We start from the raw sequence: 8,525 nt of genomic DNA, 5'->3' as shown, positions 1-8,525 counted from the left end.
CGAACCTTCAACAGTGACAGCAATAATTGAAAGGATTCAACCTTTTCTTCCCAAAATTAAGAGAGAATCATTTGCTGTTCATATTGTATTCTGGTTAAGTTTTTATCTATTTCTACTTTTAGCTATCTAGACTTCATCAGGAGGTGAAGCTATGCCAATTTACTACCAACGACTCAGTTCTTACATCTGGATATTGGACTATGTGTGACATTGGACTTGTATGTAATAGCTATAAGCAGAATCTGGAAGTATTTGATTTGCATTTTGTCAATCTGATTTAATTTTTGGTAAAGACCCTAGGTTCTGTCTTATCACTTCTGTAGTGTTTAAATGCATGTATTTTAAGTGTATGAACTGAAACATCTGTTTTTCTCTTTGAGTTTTGGTAGTAAGAAATTATACAGTGAAGTCCCCCTTTGCCTATTCTCAAAAGTAAACTAGATTATTGTCCAGACTGTCTAGAATAGATAGAAATATTTTTTTTAATTATTTGGAAAAGCCCAGGTTGATCTTCCACAGGGGACTTATCATTACTGTTATTTTTAGTAGGATGTGAAACATTCAATGCCACATCACTTTTCTGTTGTTAGACAATTTCCTTCTCTCTAACTATGAAGTTTTTCCTTATGCAACTATAGATATCAAAGAAGAGACCAAATATGCCTAGACTTGCAAATCAAGAATCATAAAATCATAGAGTGATTCAGCTTGGGAAGGGACCTTAAAAATCATCTAGCTCCAACCCCCGTGCCATAGGCAGGGCCACCTTCCATATGACCAGGTTGCAAAGAGCTCCATCCAACCTGGTCCTGTACACTTCAAGGGATGGGGCATCCACAGCCTCTCTGGACAACCTGTTCCAGCACCTCACCATCCTCACAGTTAAGAATTTTTTCCTAATATCTAATCTAAACCTACTCTCAGTTTGAAGCCATTCCCCCCTACATGTTCTTGTAAATAGAATCCGTAAAAAAACAAATCTCGAAACCAGTGCTAATAAAAATAGGAAAAAAAATACCTCTGCTGTTACATAGTTTTGTATTGTCAATCAGAACATGAATTCTCATCCAGTCACTAGTATAGGCTCTACTAAGGAGGTATTTCAAAGTAAAGGTGGAGTACAAGCACATGGTTGATTCCTATTGGGAGAATCTGTAGGTGCAACTTAGAAGAATCAGGAAAGACTACAAATTGAACTTCCAGACCTGCTGGTTGCAGCTGGACTTGGTAACTGCAAATCATTTAAGACCTGTTAAGAAAGATTTGGAGCTGAGAGAATTGTTTTTGTTGTATTTTTTTCTTTGTCTATCTTGTGGTCTCTATTTGTCATTCTCTTTGAGGTAGGTTCTTTGGAAATAGAAGAAAAATTCTCAGGTGTACTGCTTTGTACATTGGAAGCTTGACTCATATCAGGGAGAGCATAAGAACAGATTCTTTCTTTATTTCACTTCTTATATGCTAGCCTAACTTGAAGGTGTATCTCTTGGTAAGTAGAGCCAAGTGCTAGAGTAGCACTTTTCATAATCTGTTAAAGCTGAAAAAAGTCAAAGTGGATCCTGCTAATTGTATATGAACAGTTCAATGAATAAGGAGCTTAAAATATCCCTAAGTCACTGAATTCAAATGTTATGAAGCTGTATGTTATACACATGTTGAAAGGGAGTATTTCTTTTTATTTTTGTCTTTTTTTCTGAACAGGGTTATGGTTTACTGTTTGTTTTTGTCTATGAACATAATTCCTGGTATTGTTTAGACTGAAAATGTATGCTTAACTTGATTTTGTTCTCTGTGGAAACATAGCTTCTTTCAAGTGTAAGCAATTGATCTAAAGCTGTTTAGTGGTTTAGCTGTTCTTAACATACAACCATCACACTTGCCAAATGCAAAATTGATACATTTAATCTGTGTTCTTCCAGATATGTTATCAAGGGAGGAAGGATTTCTTGTGTATTTGTTCATTTATTTGCCGTTGTGTATACATCACATTCTTATTTAAGTGTAATGGAATGACTCTAAACCTTCTTATAAACCTGAAGAGACAGATAGATGTATAAAACATTGGTATATGATAGTTAAATGAAAACCATGCAACTAAGGCAAATATCTGAATAAGCCCAAATATAAAAATATCATCTACTTATGAATGCAGAGAGATGTATTAATGTTAGATGGGAATCAACAAGCTTTTGGAATTGTTTTTAACATTTCTGTTGTGGTTGCCACTGAATGGAAACTAAGAAATAGAAAGATCAAGGAAAAGATGGATCTGGTAACCTTCACATAACTATTACTAAGGACATCTTGCATTGCAGTGTTGTGTTTACACCATGTAACATATATTTGCAAGTTAACCTCAACAATGCACAAACCAGTACTAACAGAGAAATAACAAACAACCAGCTGACTTGAAAAGGGGAAATCCACAGAACAATTTTAGTGAAGTCAAGTAAAGATATCTTTTGTTATATTTATTTTCATATAATTATGCAGAAATAATTTTTGTCTAAATAAGGGGGTATCTGTTCTATCAAAAGACTTCTGCTTGCTTATATTAATACAGCATTATTTCATAAAAGTAGTCTCTCTGTTCTAAATTCTAAAGAAGTGATGGGTGATTTGAAGACTTCTACCAATAATCCATAAAGATTTCTCTCTATGGTTGTTATAAATTTTTTTCCATAATCATTAAGTAAACCATAGACAATATACAATTGTCTTTTTATACAATATAGATGTTTTATTGACATTCTCCTTAGTAATTTAATCTTTTCTGGATGTAGTCTTCTGTATGAATTATGTTCTCTTTTTAAATGGAACATAAACCCATGTTTATGGATATTTTCTAGGTAACTATAAATTTTTTTAGTTTCTTGTACTAAAATTCACTTGTATCAACAGAAAATATGCACTCTAAGATAGAAGAGTAGGAGGGCAGGTGATTTATAAAAACAGAAGAGTTTTAGCAGATGCCCGGATGTGTGTACTATGGAATAACTACAACAAATGAAAGAATGGCTATTTGATTCTTTGGAGGCAGCTACTTACTTATGGCTTTAAATAACTACAATAAAGGGTATGTGTTTTGATTAAAATGAGATGCCAGAAACTCAAAGAAGTCAAATAACTTTCTTGGGTTTTTTACCTATCACAGTAGATAAAAGGGGATTTATAAAAGAAGTTGGGGCATTGCAAGACATTGCTGAGACTACATGGAGAATTAAAGGGAATGGTGGTATTTTTAAAGCAGTAGCTGGTACGAACACTACTGAACTGAATGGAGAGGTGATTTACTTTTAGAAGAATAATATTTTGGACTGGGTACTGTTCTGTTGGATTTTTTTTTTTTCTTAATGCATGTACTCTGAAATATTTTGCTCCTCCTTCCTTTATGAGCAGCCTTTTATTCCTAGCACTGTCTATGTATTCCTCCACTTTACTTAGACTGTTTGACATGGGAATCTCTGCTCCTTTATTACCACCACTTCTCTCTACTATTTAATGTCATTCTTTTCCCGTATTTTTGTCTGTGTGTTCTCACAGAATGACTGAATGGTTGTGGTTGTAGAGACCTCTGGAGGTTGTCTTGTCCAACCCAGTCCAGCTCAGGAAAGACCATCTAGACTCAGTTTCCCAGGACTGTGTTTAGACAGCTTTGAATATCTTCAAAGATGAAGACTCACAACCAGCTGCACAACCTGTGCCAGTGTTCAATCACCCTCACGCTACAAAAGTGTTTCCAGATGTTCAGAGAACCTCTTGCATTTTGTTTTGTACCCATTGTCTCTGGTTATGCTACTGGGTAATTCAGAAAAAGAGCCTGACTCTGTCCTTTTTGCACCCTCCCTTCAGGTATTTGTGTGCATTGACAAGATCCACCTGCACCTTCTCTCCTCTAGTGTGAAGAACTTCAGCTCTCTCAGCCTTTCCTCATATGTGAGGTGCTCCGGTCCCTTAATTATTCTTTGCTGGACTCTCTCCAGTATGTCCATGTCTCTTTTGTACTGGAAAACTGGACACAGGACTCCTGGTGTGGCCTCATCAGTGTTGAGCAGAGAGGAAGAATCTCCTCCCTTGACCTGCTGGCAGTATTTTGCCTAATGCAGCCATTAGCCTGTTTAGAGGAAGGGCACATTGCTGGTTCATGTTCAGCCTGGTGTCCCTCAGAACCACCAGGTCCTTTTCTGCCAAGTTGCTTTCCAGCTGGTCAACCCTCAGCATATATTGGTGCCTGGGGCTGTTCTTCCCCAGATGCAGGACTTTGCACTGCACGTTGTTGACTTCATGAGGTTCCTATCAGCCATTTCTCCAGCCTGTTGAGGTCTCTCTGAATGGCAGCATGACCTTCTGGCACATCAGCCGCTCCACCCAATGTGGTGTCAGCAGCAGACTGGCTGAGGGTACACTCAGACCATCAATGAAAATGTTCAACAGCATTGTACACAATATTGATGCCTGAGATATACCACTAACTAGTGGCCTCCAACTATATTTCATACCTAAGTACCTAGTACATTCATGGTCATTTCAAGAATAAATAGTAAACATTTCATATGCTGATGTGCATGCAATCATTGTAACGCTACTAAGACTTCAGATTCAAACATGCAGAACTTAGGGAAATGTTAAAATTATTTGCTTATCCCACACTTAACAAGAGGTGTACAAGAATAATGATATTTTGGTATATTATTGTATTAAAAGTACATATTTTCTTTAATAAAAATTCTGCTTCAATGTCATTATTTGGTGTAGTTTATGGCAATTTTTCTGGCTTCAACACTACAAAAGACAATATTTTCTAGACAACTGTTTCCATGCTGTGACTTACCCGTAGACCAGTTCATCCATTAAGGAGGGGTACTTTTGGAGTTTATGAATGGAGATGGAAAGTGATTAGGAGATGTGTGCAATAAGTTGACTTATTTTCATATATGCATTATAATGTGTTTTAATTTTTTAATTTTATTTACCATTAACAAGCAATTCTGGCCTTTGTTAATTTTGGAGTACTTGAGTTTTATTCTTAGGTTTCTATGTATAGTTTTACAGAGGTTAAAAATATATCAAACACGGAATAAAACTATGGAGAAATAGCATCATCAGATTACATACAACTCATTACTAGGTTTGGAGTCTTTACAAGCACCACATTGATCATTATTTCACGAGCTCATGAGGCTACTAATGTGCTCTCATACTCCATGTGAGCCAACGTTGAGTGGAGAGAATTTCAGTAGGTTTGACAAAGATTTACCAATAGCAATGCTTAGGAAAATACTGGGTCTAATTCTACATATTTTCTTTCTCATTTTTCATATACCTTTTCATCTTCCTAAAAATTCAACTGTTGGCTTATTGGATCTCTGCCGGTATTGCAACCAGAAATGAAAAGCAAGAAAAGCATCTCCACTCAGTCTAAGTAGGTGTTATACTAGATATATCACTTCAGAGGATAAAATTGCCTACCTTGAAGACAGAGATGGCAAAAAGAAATGTTACAGTCGCTGGTAAGGTCTTTATCTCTCTTTCTGAAATTTTATCTCGCATGCTTCTTTTTTTACCCTTCCCTCCCTCCCCACTGCAGGTTTCCTTGTTCAGTCTCCTTCCCCCTGTTCTACCACTGTTTCTTCCTTCTTGCTTCTTTATCAGAAATATGTTGTTGCTTTTTTTTTTCTCTTTGCTGGTCAAGAAGGATTCATCCTCCAGTGTCCACTCCTTCTGCTCCTACCACTCTTTCTTTATTTTAATGCTCCTTGACCTAATCTGTCGCCATTGGTAAGCTTCTCTGATTCAAAGGCCAGCTGTACCCTGTGGAGTTTCACATTCTACCTTCAAAGCATGAATGTTATTTTATTGCTGTGAGAAAATTTCAACTCTATAATTTTTCCTGATTCTCTGAAATTTCAGTATCATTTTGGCTGAAATGTTTTTAAATTATTTCTGCCCAAGGCAGACCACCAGTGTAGAAAATTTAATCCTAAATAATTTGTTTGGTAAATTTATAAGCACTCTAAAAGGATTCTTCTAATGGGAATTATTAAGTAGTGTTGAAAAATAGGCTATGATGCCACCTTGTTTTAAAGTTACTGTCATGTGTATGAATAAGTATACGGTTGAATAACTGTTTTGCCTTAGATGCCCATGTGCATCTATACTATTCAGTATACATAGACACTGGATTTTAAGCAACTGACCATATCAACAGAAAAAAGAGTTCATGACAAAGTATGTCTTTTCTAGGGTTAAACCTTAACTCCCAAAATCAGTCCAGTTTAAGGGTGCAAGTGTGATTTGCAGTAACTATGCCAGAATAAATTAATATACATCTAAGATTAGATAGTTTCACTCTAACTGAATAAAACCCTAAAAGAAATATACCAAAATACTTTGCAGAAAAGGGAGCAAGCACACATTCATGGTCTCTGACTTTCTTGTTCCAGAATAATTCCACTAGACCATTTATTTTCTTTGACTTCAGAATGTGGCATAGTTCTGTCTCCCTCTCCCTCTGTGTGTGCGTGTGTGCGTGTGCGTGCGCGCTTGTGTAGGATAGACTTTTGTGTCTATACAAAAATTGTCATTTATTACCTACTTCCTGGTTGCAACTTAAATGACAGAAGAGAAAATGTTAAAAGAAACTGAATTTTTAAATTTCATATTTAACACAATATTCTGTTCATTGTCCAAAAAGCAGTCCAGCTTTAAAAAGCTATTTCCAAGCCATGTTTCACGTTTCCATATATTTCCACATATTTTTGTCTCCCTTCATCATAATTTAATTTGTTGGTAATACCAACCAAAATGAAAGTGAACATTTTATTCTAAGACAATTGTCAGCTTTCCCCTATGGATTCAAAGCCTAGTTCTAATATTTTAGGAGACAAAAGCACAGTTGGTACTTTTAGAAAAGAAAGTACGATGAACTTTACCTTCAGATCAATGTGACAGGGTTTGTTCAAAATAAAAAAATCTTACATTTCCAGTTTTGCACAAATAAATGGGTAAACTTGGAAGAGAGCATAGATCTCTCAATATTGTCAGTTCCAAATTGATTACTGGGAACTGTGAATGTATCTTTACATAGCACAATATCAAATTCTGTCAGAGACTAGAAAGCTTGAAAGTTAGATTCTGCAACCTCCTCCTTTCCTCTGAAAGGACTAAGAATGAAAGGTCTAAGAATGAAACCAGGAGCAGACAGGTATACAGCAGTTCTGATTTTTATATTGATACAACAATGAGAAAGGGAAAAGGAAAGAATTTTTTTTTACAGAAGTTTTATACATGGCACTGTGTATTTATGTGCCCAAGTATAGTGAAAGCCAATGAATTTAATTACTTTCCTTGAAAGATTAAAAAGCTGTGACAGTAGATAATTTTTTCAGAAACAAATCTTTTCATATATGGCAGTAAAATGATACTCCCCCTACCTTTCGTCTTGGGATTTTGCTGCTTTACGTGTTTCTATCTCCAGATGATGTCTTCATATGCTAGTATAGCATGTTACTTAAATGCTGACTTGCTCATCTGCCAAAAGGTTGTGCTTAGGTGATGGGTCATTTCTGTTCCTCCTGATTATTACAAATAAGGGAAAGCAACAGCAGGTGGTTACATTAGGAAGTGATGCCAGTCATGATAAGGATCTTGCCTTTTTTTTTTGTTGTCTTTTCTCCTGACAGAAGTTGAGAACAAGCAGAATAGGTAACACAGCTTAACAACAGCCAGTAATCTATTTCTGTATTAGATTTTCTAACAATGAAATAGTTTTCACTGTTACTTTCTTCCTCACTCCCAAATACATTTTTCAGCTTCTATTTTAAGAGAATTTGGTTAGGTTTTTTTCTTTTTTTGGAAGACTTTTCTACAACCAGAGAAAGTCCCTTATGACACTTCTTAGATAGAGCAATACTGACATCCATTGGTTTAATCTTATGTGACTATTTGTTAAATCTCTTCTAACTAATGTACACATAACCCTCTACAGTATCACAATGGAAGGATTGAACTTGATATGATCCAAGGAGGATTGTACTAAGTCCAATTTGCTGTATTAGAAACATGAAACCCACTCAGATTAACTCAATGAAAAGAAACACATTGCAAAATGTGAATTCCAAATACAGTGACTGAAATAAAAAGAGATATCACAAGTATCAAAAGGGGTAAATATTATGGCGAATTAGTAGTGATACTGAATTTTTTTTGTAACCTCTGGAAATGTGAAAATACCTGATTTTATATGAACCTGTCTTGTTTTGTATTAATCATAACGCAAAATAGAGAAGTATGAGGAAAAATCTCAGAATCACAAAATGTTTCTAACCTAATAGGAAAAGCAGTTTAATAATCAAAATTACTCCCTGGTTTCTTCTGAGCCCTCCAAGCCTTTCATTTAACTTAGCAGCATACTATTTTTTAAAATATGTACATATATATTTAATAAACATTGCTGTAAGATCACTGGTGACACAGTAAAGTGGTTATATTTAATCAAGAAATACACATCACAAAAAGCGGAGGTGTTT

This window comes from Chiroxiphia lanceolata, chromosome 1, assembly GCF_009829145.1.
Source record: "Chiroxiphia lanceolata isolate bChiLan1 chromosome 1, bChiLan1.pri, whole genome shotgun sequence".
In the NCBI taxonomy this organism is placed as follows: domain Eukaryota; kingdom Metazoa; phylum Chordata; class Aves; order Passeriformes; family Pipridae; genus Chiroxiphia; species Chiroxiphia lanceolata.
The sequence above is the reverse complement of the archived record's forward strand: the minus strand, read 5'-3'. Positions refer to the sequence as shown.